Here is a 24,579-nt window from a genome sequence, read left to right as displayed (position 1 = left end):
AATAGAATGTATAGAGTTGCAATCAGATATTCAACTCAAAAATGTGAGCACGTCTCTTTACCAGACTTTCATAGAATCATGGAATGATTTGGGTTGGAAGGGACCTTTAAGATCATCTAGTTCTAACCCCCCTGCTATAAGCAGGGACACCTCCCTCTAGACCAGGTTGCTCACAGCCCCATCCAGCCTGGCCTCAAATGCCTTCAGAGAGGGGGCATCCACAACCTCTCTGCGCAAATAGTTCCAGTATCTCACCACTCATACAGTAAGAATTCCTTCCTAATATCTAGTCTAAATCTACTCTCATCCAGTTTCAATCAATTTACCCTTATCCTGTCACTACATGCCCTTATAAAAAGTCCCTTGCCAGCTTTCCTGTAGGCCCCCTTCAGGTACTGGCAGACCAGTATAATGTCACCCTGGAGCCTTCTCTTCTTTAGGCTGAAGAGCCCCAACTTTCTCAGCCTGTGCAGAAGAATTACCAGGTCCCAGCCTGAAGCAATGTTTGAGAATCAGGTGAGAAGGCATAGCTAACCAAAGGAGCTCATGTGCAAGCAATGTACCTGAGTGACAAGAAGGGATGGAGCCTGGATCCACCCCTCCTCACCCTCATTTAAGTGTTAGCAGCCAAGAGAACAGCATCTTTCAGGATAGAGGTTGCACCTTTCTTGGGCTGTCACCAGTTGTTGGAAAGCGTGAGCCAATTTTTCTTTTTTGTTACTTGCTATTAATCAGTAGTGCTTGTATTCCATTAGAAGGCGCTGTCATTGCCTTCTTTTGCCATACAGCCTGTTCTCAAAGGGAAGGTGTTCTAGCCCTCTGGTATCTTTGTGGCCTTTCTCTGGATCCACTTCAATTGCTTGATGTTCTTCTTGTGTTTGAGGTTCCAGAACTTGATGCAGTGCACCATGTGGGGTCTCACAAGAGCAGGGTAGAGGGGAAGAATCTGAAAGTAATGCCTTTTGTTCTGTTGTGTTGGCTCGTAACGTCTGAGGCAGATGTCAGTGGTATGTCAGTAGAGGCTGAACCTTTTCACCAACGTTGTGTTACATTTTGTTGCTGTATGGCAGATGGCAGCAGAGGGGTAGTCTGACAAAATAGTGTCTGACGTGGAAGTCTGTACAAAGCAAAGATGTGTCACTGGATTCCTCTACGTGGAAAAAATTGCACCTGTTGACATTCGCCAATGCTTTCTGAATGTTTATGGAGAACAAACAGTGAATGTGAGCACAGCGAGGCATTTCAGCAATGGCAACAGTGGGTCACCTCCACTGGTGCAGACTTTTATGAGCGTGGCATGTAGGCTTTTGGTGGTGACTATGTTGAAAAATACTGTTTTATAGCTGAGATTTTGCTATATCAAATAGTGTTATTGTGCTCCTTACATCCATTTCCATGGAAATAAATAGGAGGTATTACTTTCAGAGCAACTTATGTATATGCAACCCAAGACTGTTCCTATTCACTCAGTGCAGCCCAGGCAAGCCAATAGGTTGGTCACCCAGGATTTACACAAAGTGTAGATTTTTCTGCTGTATCAGGGCATGCCAATGCTGCCTTACATTGCTCTCGTTAATACTGGCAGCAGCATACAGCTGACTTAACTTAAGGAAAAGTCACTCTCATTGATATAGAAAAAAGTGCTGAAGAGAGCAAAGTGGATTGATTGGATGTGGTGGATTTCTTTGTTGCTTCTTTTTTTTTTTTTTTTCCCAAACCTGTCAAATGAGAGGCTGAAGTAAAAGAAGCAGCTGTTTGCTTAAGAAACTTGGGAAGCACTTTGGCAAGGCATGAATTATACTGAATAAAACTAGTTAATGGAGGAAAAGAGCTAATGCAAACAATATTGGAAAAGGTCTAGCAAGTCAAAAACATCATGAGGTATAACTGCAAGACTCAAAGGACAAGGAAGAACTGATTTGACTTTTTGTCCTCCATCTGCCAGTGTGAACTCATATGTTCAATATAGGTTGCCATTTCCAGCACAGGTTTTGTGGTTCTAACCTTCTGGCAAGCACGTAAAGAATCCATTAAAGTGAGAGCCAAACTCCTGTCAACAACCCAAGGAGAAGGATATGGCTCTAGCTCCTATAATTTTGCATACAACCCAGATGGAAGTACAAGCACTTCTATGTTGAAGTGCCAAGTAACTCTCCCAAAGCTGATATTATCTTTTCTTCATCTTGCCTCAGAACAACTTCCATGCTTCTGGGGACTCCGCAGCTGTGTGCACTCTAGCGAAAGACTATGTGTTGCATGCCAACTCTATGTATTTGTTTTCCAGCTTCTGTAAGGAGGCTTTCCCTCCCTCCCAGTCCCATCAGAGACTGTTCAACCAGGAAATGCAGCTGCAGATTCTTCACAGTTTCTTTAGGACAATTTTTAAAGGAAAATCCCCTCATTTTCTTGAAGCAAACTACATTGCAAGCAAAAGTACATCAAAGCAACGATGCCATAACCACTTAGGAGAAAGGTGAGGAAGGAAATATGATGTTGTAAGGGGAAACTGAATTTTGGCACTGTTGATAGGTTTAAAATTATGTAAAAATTTTAATATTTTTTTAACCTTACTATTGTCTTCCTTTGTTTAGAAGAATGTAAAGCTTGAGCTTTGTGTTCTGCTAAAACAGAGGATTAAGACAGAACAGCATAATATAGAATGATTCCCACACTAAAATCATTGGTGTCAAATGCACTTATGCCTAGAAATAGTGTTTCTTTAAATATACTTAAGTGGTGTGGGCTAATATTATCTCTTGCTTCCTCATAAACCCATATGCTGATTTGAAAAAGAAGTGACCTGCAAGTAAGGTCTCTGTCAACTTAATCAATCTTATTTTGATCCCAAAACGTGTCTTCTTCACTTCCTGAAAAGGAATATGTTTCCTAATTTGACAACGTGATGAGCTAGAACTATTTAAGGCATGGAGAAAAACAAGAAGGCATCATGGAGACACTAACAGACCAGGCAGGAGTAAGAATCTTGTATCTTTATCTGAATCTGTAATAGGAATAGTTTTCTTCTATATAAATTAATTTTACATATTGAGATGAATAAGCCTTTCCTTTCCTGCATTCAATATCTTAATCTCCTTCAAATAGATGACTTCTGGATAAAAATTCTTTTGCCTTCAAACATCACTGAATTAGATTTCAAGGAGAAAAGGGTAACCAGTAAGTTTTTGGAAATCTGTGATTTTATATTTTTTTTCTCTCTTTCCTACTAGTGTCTTCATGGCTTCAGAATTAGAGTAACCACTCTTCCATGTTGCTTATCTGTGGCTCTACTGGGGAGACTCTACAGTTTCTGTGAAAAGAGGACATCTACAGGGAACATTTCACACCTCAGCATGAGTGGGCCTGGGATCTTTAGATATCTCATTTTGCTGCCATGTCAGAGGAAGAAGATAACTTGGGATTTTACTTGCAGAGAGGTCGTTGCTTCTTCCTAAAATGGACTCTAACATCATTTGTTACTTTATGATTTTCTGTCAGTCCTCAGCTTAGTGTATAAAGTTCAAGCAGTGATTAAGCTTATAAACAAGATGGGCAGCTGTATGAAAAATATCTTACCTGTGCTGGTGTGGAGGAGAGGGCAGCTTGTTTTGATAACTGTTGATTACACTGAATTGCACTGATGTACCCCAAGGCATATGTGGGACTTCATTTTTGTATCATTCAAAAGAGGTTGAGTTACCCTGAAGAACAGCTAATTTTAATGTGATATATAGAACTAAATAATATTCCCTTAATGACACATAGTTTTTACAGTTATTTAGTTATCAGGAAAAAAAATGTAAAGGAATAGCAGAACAGTTTCCACTTCATTCTAACCTGGATACATTTATATGTAAAGCTGTTATTTGTGCCTATCTTGAGCAGCTGTTGAGTCATTTTCAGAACCACAAGCTGTGAGTAATGGGTGTCTAAGATCAGAATCACTGTGCCTCTTCTTTCCCTCACTTGTGTTTCCTTTAGCCAAAGGTAAATTTATTTATTTTGTTGAACTATTTGATGAGTGGCAAGCTAACTCATTTCTGTAAGTGACTATTTTTCCTTACGTGTGGATTTTAATATTTTAATCTCCTTATTTGGAAGTCTCCCACTTGATTAATGCATCTGATTATTACTATGAGAGAACTATCTTTGCTCCAACCCATCATTTATGAAGAATATTCCCGAGAAACCTCAGCTTTTCAGTTATGGCAAGCTGTCCAGCTTCTATGACTTATTGCTAACTGAATACTTCTGCTGGGGTGACACGAAGAAATAAACCTCAAACCTTCAAAAGGAGTAAATTATTTTACTACCTGCCAGCTGGATGTCAATAATCAGACACACGCATACAGCACTATAATTTCACAACACTAAGGTCAGTAAGTAAGATCGTGACAGAATTTCAGGCAAAAATAAAAGGAGAAAGTATACATATAAAAAGATGAAGATAAATATATTTATATAAATATATGTATTATATTTACCTTTAAGTTCCAGATTCTAGTAACAATTAAATTGTTGGATTCAATTGCATAATGTTCAAATAAAAATTATGGGAATGACCAGAAATCTAAAAAGCGTAATACGTAGGGAAGGGTTGATTAAATGGGTCTAAAAGAAAAGAAGATGTGTACCTTATAACAGCGAAAAGGTGGACAGTTAATATGAAGTTAAAGTGAACAAATTGTTCTTCATAACCATGGCAGTCAGGGCAAGACCTAATGCAATTTTAATTACAACAACAAAGTTTATAATTGAACCTTAAGAAAAGTTCATGGCAATAAAACTAGTGAAGCACAGAAGATGTGTTCTCAGTTGCTTACAGAGTTTTCTCCCACCTCCATAAAAGGTTTTAAAAACAGACTAGGAAAGCAGCTGTCAGACAATATATAAATATGGTTTGTTTTAACTTGGGAAAATGCATCTCGTATAAGTCTCTCGAGGTCCTTTCTGAATGGAAGAATCCATGACTGCGCATGTAACAGAAGCAGAACATAGGCCATGCTACGTAAGGAGCACTAATTGCCACAACAAACATGAATCCTCTGATAGTTCTTCAACTGAACTTTGACAACCCGACATACGTGTTACTCACATTGTTGGGCCGTCTCCAACTCCTTCCAACAATTTGAAGCTAAAAACAAGAGACTTAGGGGAGGCTAAGAAAAAAAAAAAGTTAAATTTTCTTCGTAATTGTGGTATGGCTGCTGCCTTGACAATCAAATAAAAGTATAAGATTTGTAGGAGGAATTTTGTTGTGCAAGCTGAAGCTTTAAGAAAGAAGACAAGGATGTGGTCATGCAAGAAGGAATATGAGCATTGCACATATATTTTTCCCTAATATGCTTTAGTTAAAAATATTGTCTCTTCCCACAAAACTTGTTCTCTTTCTTTACAAATATTTACAACACAAAAACATTTCAAGCATAGAACAAAACTGTATTGATTATTTTTATGAATTCACTAACTCATAAATGTTGAACTTGTTTTAGCTGAGTTGTAACAATTTTTGTCTAACTACCTTATTTTTCCATATAACGTTAATAATAGAGATTAAGGACAAAGGAATGGGGATGATCAGGCACTGAAACAGGTTGTCCAAGGAACATGTGAAGTCTCCACCCCTGGAGATACTCACAACTCAACTATACTCAAACCTGCTATTGCTAACCTTGGTTTGAACAGTGTCCGAGATCTCTCCTAAGATCAGCTATGATGTGATTTTGTAATTAGTAGAAAAATATAGGCAATTTCCTGAGCACTGTGGTGTGATTTTTTTTTTCTGTATAAACAATAAAGGAAACTAAGGTAACTAAATTTGTAGTGTTGATGTTTCAGCAGAGTATCTGCATTTAGTGAGTAGATGTTAAGAGAGAGTCTTCAAACTCTAATCTACTCAACTAATAACCACTGACCATTTCTTATCTGCATAGATTTATTCCTTTTGCTTTTAAGAAAAAAGAAATGAAGAAAATTGGTTTTCCTTCATCAATCAAGTGGCATTTGCAGCAGCTGACATTTCCTGCTCTTAGCAGAGACTGTCAAAAGCCAAGCAAAATGCCAGATAGCCTGTTTAGTCCTTCACCTAATGTGTTTTACCTGTCCTTGTGCCAAGATATCTCAGCAGCCAAAATAAGTTGAGCCCCTTGAGAGAAAACAGATGGTAATTAAAACAAAAGGGGCATGGAATTCATGGAGACAACACTTTTCAGAGCTGTTGGATACATTATCTGTGACCGAAGGCTCACAGAGCAGATAATCAGTCAGCACAGACTATAATCTGGAACAATCCCTTTGTTTCATGTTAGTCCTAATACAAACTCATATTAACAATAAGAGCCATCTTCTGAAAGACCGTACATAATCACAATTTTCCCAGTCTCTTCCACAGCTTGTTTTGTGCATCAAAGCCACCATTGTCATGGTTTCTATTTACCAAGACTGGTTGCAAAAGTACTGCAGGCTCTCTTGTAGCATGCAAATCAGTAACTAGTGTTTATCCCACATGCTCAGCTGTGTGTGCCAGACTCTTTGACCTGCTCTTCTCCAGGATGGACAAGGAGCAAATTTACCAGGATCTGACTTCCTTAGTGATGATGGTTCAGCGTTCCCAACCATTCTGAATAGCTCCTGGTTCCTCCTCACATGTTGGTCACAAACTGCCAGGGACTTTTTCCATTTCTTTTCAGTTCCTTTATATCTGTCATGAACTCTGTTGGAAGCTTTGAATCACTCCCAGCTGCTGCTTAGTATTTGAAAAAGTAGACAAATGCTTCTCATAAAGCGCTGTAAGAGATTTGTGGATCATTTGTGGCAATACACTGTGCTCTCAGAGCTGGTAACTTTTTAAAAGAAAATCTGTGGCTGAATTTTCAGCATAAGTATAAATAGCAAGGATAGTTTCATCCCCTCACTCCTCCTTTTTATTATTTTTTTATTACTTTATATTTCTTTATATTTCTAAAATCCAGTGCAATTTCTAAATCAGAAAGTTCATGGTTATTGGATGTATTCAAAAGTCTTATTTAATTGACAGTGTACCAGACTTGGGCCATGTCTGCACAGAACTCACTGTCTTCAATGAAGAGATTCCTGATTTAGAGTTGCAGTCAGCAACACTGTGACCTTTGTATGAAGATTTTAGTTTTGTCTGCAAAAACATCCTCCAAAAATATTCGCTGTAATGTAACACAGGATATCAAGAGAGATCTGTTCTCAAATTGAGCTAGTGCTCAATTTATGATCTAGGAGAAAGAAAACAGGCCTTGTAATCTCTTCCTAACCAATATATCACAATCATAGAGCTATTGTTCATTTTAATGCTTATCTAACTCTGTTTTCAAATGTTCCTAAATGGTTCCTCAATAATTTCCTGCAGCAGTGGATTCCTTCTGGCAAGTTAATCGTGTGCAATGTAAATACATATACCCATCTAAAGTTCATTGCTTTCAATTTCATCTATGCTGGAGGTGGAGAGAGTTGATTCTCCCAAGACAGCTCATCACTTATGACAGTTTATTTTTAATAAATAAACTGAAGCTTTATATTTTGAAATCCTTTTCACTGTCATAATTACAAAGAGAACTTGCTTGTGAAGCCTGCTGTGATAAGGCCTTCTGAAGGCGGGAGAACTCCATCTACAGCAAAGGAAATCTGGCATTTAGCATTTTCTGTTCTCAGAGTGCCTCTGTATCAACACTGACACTATCATCTGAGTTCAGAACTGATGGCAGCAAAAACTGTCTTTTACTACATTCAGTTTTGTAGGTGGGAGTACAACTGGCAGGAAAGATGATATTGCTGACCTCTAGGTTTTCATCATTAGCTTTGAAAGATAATGAGCCATTAAAAAAGAATAAAGGCATGCTGTCAGTGTTGAACAGTTTGCATTTCTACATACTCCAAAATAGTCCTCAGTTTGACACTAAAATCCATTTTCCATCCTATGCCCACAGTGAGTTTTCTTACTGAAGTTCAGTGCCAGTCCTCCACCACTGACCACAATGACTTCACACTATTTTGACATTGAAGAGACCAAGTTAATTTAGGTAATGGAGGTTTTTCATACAGACAGCTCAAAATTTGTGAAGTTTATGAAGTGCTTCTATTGATTTTAATGGCTGTTGCATCAGGTTAGCAAAGAACAGCCACTCCTACTTCTATAGATGGGAAAATTAAATTAGATGTAAATAAAATGGTTTCTTGCAATAAGGATAATGAAGTACTGAAATGCATTGCCCAGTGAGGTGGTGAGCCACATCCCTGGAGACATTCGAAGTCAGGCTGGATGGGGCTCTGAGCAACCTGATCTAGCTGTAGGTGTCCCTGTTCATTGCAGGGGGATAGGATTAGATGGCCTTCAAGGGTCCCTTCCAACTCAAAATGTTCTATAATTCTACTTTCAAGTTATTGTAATTCCTTAATAATAATAATCCCACAAATCCAGGAAAAATAAATTGACATCCAATTTGCATGCCTAGAATAGGGCAACAAAGCTCGTGAAGGGTCTGGAGCACAAGTTTTATGGGGAGCATCTGAGGGAACTGGGATTATTTAGTCTGTAAAAGAGGAGACTCAGGGGAGACCTTATTGCTCTCTACAACTCTCTGAAAGATGGCTGTAGTGAGGTGGGGCTCAGCCTCTTCTCCCAGGTAACAGCAATAGGACAAGAGGGAATGGCTTCAAGCTGTGCAAAGGGAGGTTCAGGTTGGATATTAAGAAAAATTTCTTCTCAGAAAGAGTGGTGAGGGATTGGAACAGGCTGCCCAGGGAGTCACCATCCCTGGTGGTGTTCAAGAAATGTGCAGATGTGGTACTTTGGGACATGGTCTAGAGTGGTCACAGGCATGGGTTGATGGTAGAACTAGATGATTTAGTCGTCTTTCCAACCTTAATGATTCTATGATTCTATGAGTCTATAAGTTATCGTAGGTGTCTAGGAAAAAATCTGAGTTATAGATCTTGCTGCTCCTCCTGCCGGCAGAACATGGAAAAGGTGGAAATAACAATGTTTCCTTGCGAAGGTTCAACCCAGTCTCCCCAAGAGCCTTTATCATCCTCTGTCGATGAACGTCCTCCTCCAATACCACTCATAGCAGCATCTAATCTGATTTTCTTGGACTCTTGCAAATAGAAGGAGGGAGTAGTCAAGGAAAATTTCCTGTTTTCTTGGCAAGCTTGTTTCTCTAGATAACCTCTTTTTACCTTATCCTTAGAGCATGCTTTTGTTCTTACAGTAAGAAATCACAGCAGTTCCAGACCTGTATGATACCAACTGCTCCTGGGCTTTGCAAAAAAACAGTTTTGTTGCTGTCTACCATACAGAGGTAACAGAGATGTCCTTAAAAGTGCACGTGAACTCTGGGAAATATCACCTGAGCCAAGAGAAGATTTTGACTTAAGCCTCTGAGACCATAAAACTGTGTTCAGAAAAAAACACAGTACATTGTAGAAAAATTGTTCAGCTTTCTATGTTAAGAACATTTCTTACCTTTTACAATTACAAAAAAAGAAAGAGGTGAAAGTTTATTTATTTCTTTGAAATAAAGTTCTCAGGGAAAGATGTGGCTTGTGTGTCAAAATGACTGACTTTTACAGATCATCATAATTTTACTTTTAACATTCAAGTGTATATGTCTCAAAAAATATACTGGTACAAATTTGGATGCGAAAATACAACACTCATCTCTCTGCCTACATTCCCTGCCATTTCATATTTCTGAACCTGAAATGAATTAGGGAAGAAAGTGCTAAGAGCAGCTCTGGGTTGATCTTGTCTCTGCTATTTGTTATTTATATTTCTAAGAACTCCCTTGATACCCTTCTATGCAAGCCTAGTAATCTATGTTCTGCTCATTCTCTTTCACAGAACCCTTCTCCAATGCCACGCCTCATCAGTTTTATTGGCCTTTTCAGGACATTTTTATTTCTTTTACTTACATTTTAGTTATCAAACCCAAATGTAGAATACACGGTGAGTGAATGGAAGTGATTTCTACAATAGTTTTCATGTTTTGTAAAGGATTCTTCACTCATTTCTAATTTAGCCTTGTTTACACTTTTTTTTTAAGTTGTTTGCTTTTATGACTGCTGAACTTAGAGAGTGAGTCTTTTACTGTGTGTCCTGGGAGCCATTCTTTTCACTTAAATGTTAGAGTTTTACAGAGTTTCTGATGTTTCAGCAAAATGTGCCTTTTTTCAAAAGACTCTGGTTCATTAAAAATGAAGTTATTTCAGGAAAACATGCCAGTTTTGGCAAGAGGTAAATACAAAAGCAACGAAAGTGCTTCTCTTCCCTGTTCTAGAATAACCAAAAGTTTTACTGAGGAGTATGTTAAGGGTGGGAGTAAATTGAGGAAAAGTCCTAACTGTCAAACATCACACTTGGGATTTGCATCATCAAAACAGAAATATTATCTATTCTTCAGTCATCAAACTGAGAGGTTTTTTCTATGTATTCTGATAAATAAAGTTTCCTAAATTGTGAATTAAGTCCAGAATTAGCTGTAAAAGTGTCTTAAAAGTGGTCTTACTTTTATATTTAATTTTGTTGTTTGACTGTTTTCTTTTTTAAACTTTATTAGCATTCCTTTTAAGGACACTGTGTACACCGGTTGAACAGAAGCCTGCAAATCTTATTTGGTTTGAAGTGAAACTTAACTTCAGAGAACTATATTTGCATATCTAGTTATCGATGGTTAAAATTTTCTCTTTTACGAGGAAAATAATTAATAATAAAGAAAATTAAAAATTAATTTTGATTTTTTTTTCAGAACTGCTGGAACTCTTCACAGTCCTTTCTTTACTGATATACACAAATATCTTTCAGCCTTCTAAAAGCATTCTGCTCAGGTATTAGAGCCCCTTTTTTAAACAAAACACAAAAATGTACGTGAAACTTTTTCAACCTGCTAAGAAAAGAACCTGTGAGAACACTGTGACCAAAGAGGAAAAAAGTACTATACAGTTTCTTTCTCTAACAGGAAAGGTGACTGCTGAGTATGTAGCATTTACTAACAATCCTGCATTTTTATTAATTTTTTCACACACACACATATGATTACAAGATAAGATTTGTGTCAACAAAAGAAGATGGCGCTCTTCCTTTTGTTTCTTTTTGGAACTAAGAAGAAACTATAGTAATAAAGCTTTAGATGGAATAGGTTCATGTCTTCAACAGGAATCCCCTCACCTTGTGCCTCATCTATCGTCCATATGAGAGTTCATCTTTACCTTTTGTTCTATAATAAATAGAAGGCTGACCTTAAAGATCATCCTCCCGATGATCTCCTGAAGATCCCCCTGCAAAGCAGGCTCCCTACAGCAGGCTGCACAGGTAGGCGACCAGGTGGGTCTTGAATATCTCCAGAGAGGGAGAATCCACAACCTCTCTGGGAAGCTAAGATGAAAAAAAATAGTGGTACAGATTGTTGTATGTATATTGTAAGTCGGTGTGGCTTCATTGATTTACATGTGCCTAGGAGAACTAAGTTCACAAACTCCTACAATAAAAATCTATGCATCTCTTGTAAATTCCAATAATACTCTTTGCATGCAGTCAGCACAGAGGATATTGGTATGTGAAGCATAGCACTTTAGCTAACAACGATTAATTGAAATATTGTCATTCACCTGGTTAAGCACTGGATGGAACAGAATCAAGTACACTATGAACTCTTTGGGGTTCAGATGCTAAGCCAGAATAAATTAATAAATCACTGTACTTTGTTATGTTCAGGGCAAATAAAGTCCACTTTTTTTTTCCTGTATCAGAACAACTTTCTACTTATTTTGATTTGATCCTGACTAATTTATCAAAGGCAGAAAATGATTCTGAAATTGTTATGCTTGATAAAAATTTATGTTTAGAGATAGCATCTAAGTCTTGCACAGCTTTAGGAACAGTGTTGTCCTTGTACGGCTCCTGATTTCATCTCCCTTTCATCCTGGTTCCCTTTAAAAGGTTATATTATTCTGCTTTATGTATACATAAATGTCCTTTAGGGCTTTGTTTATTTCTTTCTCTAGCCATATAGAAAATAATGAGGTCCCCAAAGAAAGCCTTAAGGGTCTCCTATACAAGCAGGGAAGAACAACTGGCTGTCTTACGAGCCCTTGTGAAAACAACAATTTGTTCATTAATCATGGAAGTAAAGCTTCATCACTGGAGATTTAAACTAGCCATAGCCCATTGATAATAACAACAACACCTTCAACACGAGTAAAACGTTCATCACAGTAAGTCTGTAAATGCCATATAATGATACAGCATTAACTCTTTCCCTTTTAATTTTATGAAAATCTTGCTTGATGTAGTAATTATGACAGATCTAATAGCTTCCTTCCAAGCCTCTAAAAAAAAAAAAAATCAAAAATGCCACAAGTGAATTTAATGAGCAGGTAAAGTGTGTTTAATACATTTCTACTAATATGCCCAGTGTGTGTCTTATTAAAGCATTTTTGAGCACTAAAGTTTCCTCTCATTATTAGCAACAGCTGAAATTACTTCACAGCACTGAGTGTTTTATAAAATACAACATTGTATGAGGTTGAGCCAAGCACTGATACTTGTTTAGGAATATACAGTTTGTTGAAGCTTGAGCCCACAGTCAGAAGAATAGTCCGCTAATGACCTCTGTTATCAGGTTCTTATCACCCGTTAAACATCTGCCTTTTGCAGGATTTGATTATTGTCAGATTATTTCCTTTAACAAGCTCCCCTGGTGTTTATGTGGGCCGTGTAGGAACAAAGGTGGATAGGTCTGTGTCAGCTGAGATTTAACTGGCTTGGATTTAGGCTGCTGTAGAGTCATGCCCTTAAAATAAATTGTACAAGTTTGTGCAATATGTAATACATTCTTATATCATCGATCTGAAAATCATGATTTAATGTTTATGCTCCATCATTTATATATTTCCCTCAGCATGAAATAACAATCCAGGATCTCATTAAGTTGGATAAAAATGAATCGAGGCTATAGACCTTGGTTTTTGCTTTGTAAATTACTGTGATAGACTTAACTTTATAGGAGAAAATTTGGACAGTCACAATAATATAAATAGAAATGGAAAAGCAAAATTCATTGTGAAGAAGAAGTGTTTTAATACGTAGCAATATATATTGGGTCTTCTTTAAGAGAAGGAAAGGCATAAATGGGGAACATGGAGGGGATGGAGCCAATATTTTCAAATACGTACACAACAACTAAAGAAACAAAAAAGAAGCAATAACATGCTGAGGGAATGGAAATTATTTCTGAGTAGAGGCAAATAACTTTGCAAGGAGGGTAGACAGGAGCTGGATTTGTGTCCCTGAAAGGTCTCTATCCTTGTACATATCAAAACTCCTCTACTTGAGGAACTAATTTAAATTTAAAGATAGCTTTTGTTCAATCAGGAAGTTGAATTAAGGATTTCCAGAAGACCTGTCTGACTCAAATTATTTTATGATTCTATAACTCATTTAATGAAAAAACGGAGATAGTGTTCAGGATAATATGCATACAATGGGAAAGATAATTAGGAATAAAACAACAAAACTAATCTCATATAAGAAAATTGCTAGATCAGATGGTACAGCAGAACATGATGTTGCAAGAAAGGCAGAAGTCAGGAAAGTCTAGAAGACTTCAGAAATACGTTTGTTACAATAATGTGTCAAAAGATGTTTAGGAAAATTATAAGCATGGTACCTGGACATCAGTACTGAATAAAATAAAGAATACAGAATTGCTATTTGCTTTTCTATGCCACTAGTACCATTTTTTTTCGTTTCTTCCCCTTCACTCCCATATTGCAACACTTTGAGTATCATAAACAAGCATGCAGAGCCTTTTGTTTTCTTTGTATGAATATACAATCAAAAAGAAATGGATTTTTAAACAGCCAAATACTAGCTCCCTACTCACTATGAGAAATAGGCTTATCTGATTGATTGAGGCACTCTGTTTTGGAAAGCAGTAACTATGAAAAGTCCTAATAATTTGCCCTGAACTTCCATTGTGATACTATGCTAATAGGGCTAATGTGGCCTTTGTGAGTACAAATCCAGACCTAGAAAAAAGTAATCTCATAAGAGATGAGATGAGTTTACTCTCAACATATAACAGATGAGGTTGATTCTGGAGCATTGTTCCCATTTCAATGTGAACACTTTTATGTCTGCAGTTTGAAAGAGGTAAAGAACATTTTTAATCATTTTGGGAAAATGTGAAGCTCAAGAGATTTAAGAAGCTCAAAGGGCGTATGAACTGATTTTGACCATAAATAGAAGAAAAAAATACTGAATATATAAATATCCTACATGTACACCTGAAACTAATACCAAAACACTGGTAGAAGCCATAGAAGGCCAAATCTGGATGAAATATTACTTTTTCAGTGTACTCCCAGAAAAAAAAAAAAAAAAAGGCAAAGAAAAAGTGCAACTTTTCTAGCTTCTTGTTGATATAATAAAACATACCCATATAGTTCAGTGGAACTCATAGATTGTAGAGATAATATTTCCAAAACATTACAAAACTTACATGCTCTTACACTCCAAAGAAGCTTTAATTACAAATTAATACCAGCAAATTTATTTCTTTGGCAAAGTAAAATACTGAAAATATATGTTTCTGAGACAATAATATATCAGGAAACAAAAATCTGCAGGAACTACTGGCATTACAAACCTTGATCACTTTCCAAAACTGAATTAATCATTAGATTTGAATGATCTTCAGATTTATTAAAAACAAAAAGCAAAACCAAAATCAGTGCAGTGCATTCCTACAAAATATATCATTTAAAACAAAGGCAGTTTCTGCAAATTCTATTTATAAAAGGAAAATATTTTCTTATAAGAGGCTAATACAGGCTAGAAGACATTGAGTTCATCCAGCCATCAATGGGATCATCTATACCATGTTGCTTTAGCAACTTTCCCTCTAAGAGTAGTGGTTTTTCAGAACGTAGACAATGTATTCTGGTGCTTCTCCCAATAGGAATTTTTTCCAGTGCTCTAAACTAGTATTTTTCTCTGATATAGTTTAACTTTTTTTTTCTGTGCTGCAACCCTCATGAATACGGAAGACTGGTTTCTCTCCATCCTCGTTGCAGAATTATTCTCTATATATTTGAAATAAAAGATCTCCATCCCTCAGTTAGTTTAAACAATTTTTAAACAGCTAGAGCTCCGTGAGTTTTTACTTTTTCCACAGTGTTCATGTTTTCCAGATCATACAACCACTTTTATTTGATTTTTTTTAACAATTTCTATTATCTTTTTTTTTAAAACCCTTGAACTACATTTCTGAAATACGGATCAATCAGAAACACCATTTCATTGTTTTCAAGACTTGTTTTGAACACAAGCACGAATTTTCTTTCTAGTGAAATACTTCATTATTAGTCACCTGGAATATAATATCTTCATTGCTGTGTCTTCCAGCATGAGAATAGTTACTATCATCAGTCAGCTTATTTTATGAAATAAGCATTTGCATTTGAAACTAAGACTCTGAATTTAATTCCAGGGCCTACTCATAGTTAGGTCAATATTAAAAAATCCATGAGACGTCAGTAGAAGGGAAAGCAGAACCTCATCATGCAGTAGGGCAGCAATTTCTGTTAACTGAAATATGTACCAGGTAAATTCTATAGACAAATACTTGTAGATGAGCTTCAAATTTGAAAAAAAAATCCAAAACAAAACAAACAAATATTTCAAGTTTAGATCAATTTTGACTAACTGGAATGGTATAAAAAATGGGCCAATATTACTTCTTTATTGGAAAATGAAAATTACTGTCCCATATAAGAGTAAGAAGTTTACTTCTTTGCTAAGAGAATGAAGCAAGAATGTATGTGTGCTTCATAAAAGCACAGGTTTTTGCCTACAGGTTATTCAAATCTATTTCGATTACAATTCATTATCACATGCCTGTCTTCTCCCTGATTCCTATCCTTAGTTTTCCAGTTCTGATAGTAGCAGATGCTTTTTCTCATGAGTTACAGCAAATTTCAAGATACATGCTGTGTTACTTACAGCCTTGACTGCAAGAGACAAGTAATCTCAGATTCCATATTCTGATGCATACGGAAAAACGACTTGAAATATCTGTCTTAAATGATCCCTAAAGTCTTAAAGGGAAAGATTAATAGTTTAGATCACTGTTATAAATAAATGGTGTAAGATGCTCTAGCTAGCATGGACAGGTGGCATTTATTAGTTAGGATGTATTTTTTTTTACAATTTAAATGTAAGTATTTACTTATGCTTCACAGACCAAAAAAAAAAAAAAAAAAGACCAAAATAATCCCAACCTAGTGAAGGAAATGACAGTGTGACAGACTGATTTATACAAGAGCTAGATTTCACTGCAGTATGTCTTACTGTGCTGTTAGTCTGAAGTATTATTACACCTGCAACATCAATTTTTGCATTTTCTGTTGTTTTTGTGTGTGTGGCAGGGGGGAGATGGATTTATTGCCTGATATTATACAGCAACAAAGTAAAATGTTCATCAAGACGCACAGGACAAGACAATAAAGGGAATAAAAAGACATTTGTTCTCCTGTAGAATGAACTTCTTTCTTACTTACTAGTGCATTTCCAAATGACAAACAGGAAAGACTGGCAGATTCAAATTAGGGGTTAAGCAAAAGGTAGCTGAGAAGAACAAGAACCTACTGCCTTTGTTTAAAAATAGAATTAGAATGAAGCTAGCAACCTGAGGGAATTGACATGAAGCAGATTATAAGAAATTGCAAAGCATTTTTTTTGTGTTATTTATTTTTTTACAGTTGAAACATAGAAGAAATAAAGAAGTGTCTGCTTTACAAGGCTCCAGCTCTGCCTTCAGCCAAGCAGAAAAATTAGTGGTATCAAACCAATCACGATTGAAAGCAAACAAAGATTGTCCATTCCATGATATCCTTTTTGTGTATGCATCTTGTAGTTATACAACATATAAAGCTTTATGGGACATAATCCTTCCCTGCGAGGTGGCCAATTAAAGTGCTAATGTACACTAAAATTTTAGAATTAGCGCAGAAACTAAACAACCCATTCATTATAATTGACTTTAAGTGTTTGATTTTTTGATTATTATTTAAATTAATCTCTCTGGTTTAGTTTCTTCATTCGTAAACTGCTTTTGATTGAATAGTGATAATCAGAGGAGGAAAATGCATTTCAGGCACTACAGAGGGGGAAAAACTGGGTCGATACCTGCAATAGTAAAAATGGGAATGTCACGTGCAGAACACTGTGTGCAGTTACAAGCTGCTATAGTATGTCAGATTTGTTCACTTTATGGCTTGCATGTACTATTTATTTCTGCTTTTAATTAAGACTCCTCATATTCCTCAGTGAGGGCTAGTGTTGATTGTAAATAATCACATTCATTGTGACTCAGCTTAGAAAATTACCTTTTGAAATTGGTAATTCCTAGGTACAGTCAAACGAGAATTCTTTCCTGTGGAAAATTGCCTTTTTGATGAAAATCCTGAAGTTTTTGTTATCTGATTAAAATTGAAAGTTTGAGAAGAGCAGACACTGTAAGCATGTATTTACTGAAAATGTAATTTTCTGTCCAAAAAAGTTCACAGAAAATATTTGGCAGGCCCTAATAATTTCTTGTTGTATCTAACTTTTCCTTCTTGTCAAATGTTACTGAGAAAGATGTGAAAAGATAGTATCGGAAGTATTCAGGCTCCCTTAATCCTTCTTGGTCAGTCCAGAATGAGGTGCAGTACACAACTTTAAGCATTTTACAGCTTCTGAAAATATATAACAAATAGCCAAAATTGACATTTTTTTTTTTTATCTCTTGAAGACACAAGGGATCTCATTTAACTCTGATGACTTCTGGGGTCATGGAAGATATAATGAAATGGCTTTCCATGTTCTGAAATGCAAAATGATGGCATGTAGCTCTTCATTTGGAAATGTAGGCTTGTTAAAGTTTGCATTATGTAAAATTATGTTCTGTGGATGGATAGGTAAGTATATAAAGTGATTTGAGCTGGCAGTTATCAGAGTAGTAATGGCATAAAGCAACACACACTCCCCATACAAGTCTGAGCTTGATTGGTAAATAAAAATCATTTGGTTGAAAATTTCATTAGAAGAAGCAGTCATGTTTAGGATCATAGAATTGTTTGGGTTGAAAGGGACCACAAAGATCATCACGTTCCAATCCTCCTGAAACAGTCCTTTGCTTCTGCAGGCTAAACAGCCCCAGCTCTCTCAGCCTGTCTTCATAAAGGGTTGCTCCAGCCCTCTGGTCATTTCTGTGGACATCTTCTGGACATGCTGTAATAGGTCTCTGTCTCATGCTTCTGTTTTTTTTTTTTTTGCCTGATTCCCGCCATTAAAAGCTTTGTTTCTTTTCTGTTTACAGATATCTTTTCTTCATCAGTTGGGAGTCCAGAAACTGTTTCTTACTTATACCTGTTTATAACCTTTTGTTCCTGATCTGGATCTTGTAATTCTATTTATCAGAATCTCTGACATAGGCTATCTTAATGCATTCTGTCTGGAGAAGTCCTTGAAAATCATTCAAAAATTGCAGAGCTCTATGCCCTCGCTGTTGAATAATGACTTATTTCCTCTCAACTGTCATTTGTTGTTTTGCTGCTTTCCTTAATATGTATGTCAGTGCATAAAGAAATAAGAACATTAAGTTTAATGACAATGTCATTTTTCATATAAAGCCCCTCTTACTTTAGGCAGTAGACATTATGAACTCAAAGTCAACCATACCAGCAGTAAACAAGATTATGTGTTGATAGTATATTGCAGTGATACCCCACCAGCGGTTAGAAACAGACTAGAAGCTTGATCAATTGATACATATCTTATTTACGCAAATCTAAGTTAATTTATTTTTAAAAACAATCCAGGTAATCTATTTCAATGGTCTTCCGTACTGTTAGACTCCACCAGGAAATCTTTGATGTGCTTAGAAGAAACAACTCCTTCTGCTGTAAGTTTACTCTAAATATGGAGGCAACATAGTTATTTCAAAGCTGATGTCAGAAAGAGCTTGACTGAAAGGACCGAAGGTACAGTTTTGTTTTATCTTTTTTTCTCTTAATTAAAAAAAAAAAAGAAAAAGAAGTGAAAGATGTCATCCATCAAGTGAACTCAATTCTACTCTTTCATGCTAAGAAACTATTTGTAATGACATCAAAGTGAAGTGTATGATCATATCTAAGACAAAGATTAGGAATGTTTTATCCTTGCATACAATGAACCTGTTCTGCCAGAGGAGCCAAGATAACAACTGGAGACAAAGACAAGCACATATTAAAATATGCAAATGCTCCAGGAAATCCTTCACATTCATCTTCCCTATAATAAAATCTGTCCAGGTATTTGAGGCTAGGTTCTGACAGGTGATCCTACATCAGCACTGGGTTCACTCTTAAGAAAGGGACTCACTTTTGCTCTATAATGATATTAATGGAAGGAAGATTATCTGAACATTCCCTGCAGTTCTTTATATACCATTAGTCATATGCAATTAAACATGTGGCACCTTAAAAGTCAGTAATGGCTTATATAGGATAATAGAGTCTAAGTGGCAGTAACATTATATGTAAGGTGAAGTATAAATCTGAATAACTATCGAGGGGATAATGTGCACTTTATGTCCCCTGACAGTCATTTTTTCTTCCTACAGTGGAGTCCTAACACTAAATCAAATCCTAATTTTATGAAATGCAAGATCAGTTTAAACCATAGTACAGGTATAACTGCTGACATTCTTAGAACAAATAAATAAATTAAAATTAAAATTAAATAAATTAGAGTATTAAGGAAAGAAGAGACTGAGTCAGAACTCAGATATGAAAGATAGATGTTGCTTAAGCCCAAAACCTGACTTGAACTGTACACCTAAAATGAAGGGCTAGCACTTTTCTACTCTCCTGCTCTATGTATAGAGAGGAATGAATATAGACTAATCGAAATTGTAATTTCATGTGTAGTTTATACTGCATAAATAAGGTAGAGTAGCTGTTTGAAAGACAATTTGAACTGAAAGGTCTCTGCATTGAATCCTGAAGTGTTTATATTCAGTTGTTTTTTGGTACTGTGTCCTGTTTTTCAGAACACATTCATTGATGAATTTGTTAAATAATTAGTGTACTTGTTAAACTGTAAAGCAAATATAATACTGAATTAATATTGGCTCTCCTTATGCTCTCCTTTGGTCTAAATCTTTGTAGCTATATATGAAACCTTTGACATAGCTATCTTTGCTGAAGCAAAACAAACTGTGATTAATTCTTTTTTTAAACTCCATCATCCATGATAATTATACTATGTTTGTAATGAAGCCAGTTCACTTAATAACATTGCAAGGACACGTTTCGTACTGTGTAATAGTTTTTAACCATATATATCATCTCACATGTCATTAGCCAGTCTTTTCAAATGTGTTCCTAGTAACTTATAGGAAAAGCACTAATATACTGAAATGAGTCTATTAGAAAAATCAATATCGCCAAATGGGCAATTATTTTTTCCTACTTACTCTTGGTAATTACTCTAACAAGACCAGAACTATATAATATCAACAGATCAGGCAGCTTTTGAAGATCTGCAAGGAAGACACCTCACAACCTCTGTGGGCAACCTGAGCCAGCACTCCATCACCCTTGCACCAGAGAAGTGCTTCCTGGTGTTCAGAGATAATTTCCGGTGTTCCAGTTTGCACCTGTTCCATCTCGTCCTGGCACTGGGCACCACTGAAAAGAGCCTGGCTCCATCTTCATTGTGCCTTCCCTTCTGGTATTTATAGACATTGATGAGATCCCCTGAGACTCCTCTTCCCCAGGCTGAACAGTCCCAGCTCTCTCAGCCTCTGCTCTTAAGAGTGATGCTTCTATCCCTTGATTGAGGAGGGAAAGATGTGGTTAATCCTTTTGATGAGTATTGAAATTAAAAAAAAAAAAAGTGAGGAATCAGACTGCAGGTCTGATGAGTGGTATTCCTTTTTAGAATAGTTGACTTCAAACTTCTGATAATTACCTTTGAGTAAATGGTCGTTTCTGTGATCATGTACACAATATGCCATTGTGTGACTGATATATTATTATTTAGTCATTTCACAGAATCACAGAGTCACAGAACTGCAGGTGTTGTAAGGGACCTCAAGAGATTATCAAGTCCAACCCCGTGCTAAAGCAGGTACCCTACAGTAGGTTGCAGTTAGGAGTCCAGACAGGTCTTGAATATCTCCAGAGAAGGAGGCTCCACAACCTGTCTGGGCAATCTGTTCCAATGCTACCATGATAAGCCACTGGTCATGGTCATTTCCTACAATAACTCACTGTTTACTGGTTTAGATACATTGGTAAGTCACTCAAATCACCTAGTTCCTTCTTTGATTTCAGATGATCTGGAAGACAAAGCAAATCTCTCCCTCTCTTGATTTGGATACTAGTTATTTCCTTAAATAATACAGGGAAGACCAACAAAAAGACTTAGTGAAACTTCCACTGAGAGGGAGGCTTACATGGCTATAACCTAGTCTTGCAAACACTTATTTCCTTAATTTCATTCATATAAACAATAAAGAAAACTATTTTCATGCTCCCAGACAGGAAATAAGGCTAAGTTAGTGTGCAGATAATGTGCTATAATTTATTATAAATTAAGGAGTAGAAGATGTTGAAAAAATGTTTTTATTTGTATCTCTGTGTATGAACAGAAAAAAATTGGAAGTAAAAAAAGAAAAAAAATAGACAGGAGGTTTCCATATTTTCCTGCACTTGGTCTGGAGAAACTGATTCAAAAACTGAAAAGTTGGGGAGAGGCTTTTGTCTTTATCAGAATGATTACAAAAAAAAACCCAAAAGACATATTGTGTTGAATTTGAACATTTCTTTAACAAAGAGGTAGAAAGAGTCCTAATGTAGCCTTGTACAATTCATTTAATTGCAGACACTTATTATTCTTTTAGTCTTTTGGCAGTCAATATGAAAACATGTTGCAAAATGTTTTCTTTTGTTAGCAGAGATCCATCTCATTCAAAGTATGTATATGCTATACTCGGATCACTTTGGCCTCGGTTAATATGCAGTGAAATAAACCTTGCTAATATGTAATTCAACCTATTCCAAAAAAATCTAGACCAGTGGTGAGTTGCTCCCTCAGCTTTTCTGCTTCTTTCTAGTGACTACAAAGAATGTCGAGAAATGAACAGTGAACGGACGTGCTGTACACGTGCTGATTTACTCTCCGGATCTTGAATGCTCAGATAATGATCAGAGCTTGTATCTGTCTAACTGGGAGGATATAGGGCTTTTGTTGGGCCTGTCTATGGACTTTTTTGGACTTTTATGGACTCTTTGAGACTTTTAACATCAGAGCACGTGACTTCTCACTCTTTTCATATTTTTTTCCTCTGACCAGTAAAACAAGATGCTTACTATTCATGTTTTACTTTCTTGTTTTTTCTGAAACTGAAGTAGGCATTTTTCATAGGTTCTGTGGTTTTGCCCATTTATTTACATATCTTTGACATGTTTAAAACAATGAATAAAATCTGTTAGGACTGTAGCTGACCACACAAGTCTTCACAGCTTAACTCAACTTCTGGATTCCTTACATCTTTTGAAATGTCCTAATGTATGACGCTTTTCTTCCAGCTGCTGCTGTAGAGAACCGCAGTCTCTTGCAGATCTTGTTTTATTTGTCATTCCTATGTTGATGTATCAGGTATCCTAAGACACCTCAAGTAGTTTTAGGTTTTAGTTTTAAATACTGAATCAAATCAGATTGAGAGATACATGCTTATTTATAGGTGAAGGCTCCTGACTCCTGATAAGATCTTTATCACATAGTTTGAAGGAGCATGAATACGTGTGACCTGAGTAGTTCCTGCAGAACTGAGAGTTGCCCTGCACTGAGACATCCTCACAGACTGGCAAATATAACACATGACATCTGCAGCACTCTGGTATAGAAAAAAAAACGCCTTCTTAAACAGCATGAGAAACCTCTACCTAGAAAGCTGAACTAAGCCTCTAGTTGGCAGGCAAATCTTTATGCTTTGTAGTATTTTATGAAGACTCCATTAGAAGAAAATTTTTGATTAAAGGCAACCTATTGGATTTTATGGGATGTGATATTGTCGTGCTCAGTATGTTGCAGGAGGGTATATCTTGCTGTTACCTGGGCTGAATATTTAACATTAAGCAAATATTCATTTATTTTGTTAGTATATGGCTGGAGTCTAGGACTAAACTACTTAGTTTTTGATGCAATTCAATCACCTAAATATAGGTGTCTAGTTCTAAAACTTGTACAGACTCCCAAACATTTACTCCTCTGCTGAGGCATCTGGATACCAGGTGGGAGCCTTTAGGACATCTTGAATGTCTCTATGTGCCTACATTCAGGAAAATGAATCACCTCCCCTAAGTCTATAAGTAAATATAATTAACATTAAAAGCATTTAGAGACAGGAGAGTTTTTAATTTGTTCTGTTTATTACTTATTATTTAAATATAGCTTAACAAGGCAAACAAAGCAAAATGTGTGTATCTCATTATCTTTTTATATCCTGGAAAAAAAATAGACAATGCACAAAAAGTGTCTAAAAGTGAGCAGCTTGTGGTTATGTTGCTATAGTTACAGAATGATCAGAGGCTTTGCTAAGCCAGAAAAAGAAATGAGCAGTTTCAAAATAGTTTTGCACCTAGTTGCTGCAGACAGTGTTACATTTCCAAGTAGGCAAGTCTGTTCTGCTCTGCATTGGTGAAAAGAGAAGAAACCATTTGTCTCTTGAAATTTCTAAAGAATAAAAACCCTTTTCACTTTACTGAGAAATTCTGAGAAATTCTATTTCAGATAAGAACAGCAGCTGCTATTAACAGAGGTAAGAATATGGTTGTTTTGTTTTTTGTTTTTGTTTTTTTCTCATAATAATTCCTTTTCCCCTTTTTCATCATAAAATGAAACACTTTAAAGTTTTGCAGCTGAGGATAAAAATTTCTAGTTTCCTGTTAAAATATGTTATATATAAATTGATAATATTTTTAACAATAAATAGTTATACTTCACAAAAAAAAATACAATCAAAAATAGTTTGGAAAAAAAATCATAACATAAAAATCCTCATTAGGAAAAAGAAAATGCAAAAAAAATTTTGCCTTTTGAAGACTAATTTCAGTGTAGATGATGGATATAAATGAACACATGGTGATGTCTGTGCTGGAGACCTTAATAGAACTTGAGAAGACCTGTCTGAAATTTGTAAGATCAGAGACAAGGAGTTGCATTTACATAAGCTGACAGTCTGTCCCAAACTTTTGTCCTCTTGTTTATAAATATTCTGAAGTTTACTTGTGCGCTATGTTTCCCTGAATAAATGAAAAGACTTCATACTAAAGTATGAAGAACACATAAGACTAATCATTAACAGATAATATTCCTAATTCTCTCCGCTCCCCTTCAGTGAATTCTCATGAAGGCAATGAAGCATCTGCTGCTTCCAAACATGTCTGTCTTTCTTTGCATATTGAAAAGTGTGGCGGAAATCCTTTATTATTCAACTTTACTTTACTCTGTTGTAAATGTATTTC

General features: G+C 36.1%; 1 long non-coding RNA gene across 1 annotated transcript; it reads left to right on the top strand.

Annotated features, from left to right (window-relative positions):
* On the top strand, positions 613-5,790 carry LOC110392236. The gene is made up of 3 exons (XR_002434272.1): positions 613-695; positions 2,285-2,473; positions 3,228-5,790. It is a non-coding gene; the product is annotated as an uncharacterized LOC110392236 (long non-coding RNA).

Source organism: Numida meleagris, chromosome 1 (genome assembly GCF_002078875.1).
Source record: "Numida meleagris isolate 19003 breed g44 Domestic line chromosome 1, NumMel1.0, whole genome shotgun sequence".
Taxonomy (NCBI): domain Eukaryota; kingdom Metazoa; phylum Chordata; class Aves; order Galliformes; family Numididae; genus Numida; species Numida meleagris.
Note: the sequence above shows the minus strand (reverse complement) of the source record. Positions and strands in the feature narration are given on the sequence as shown.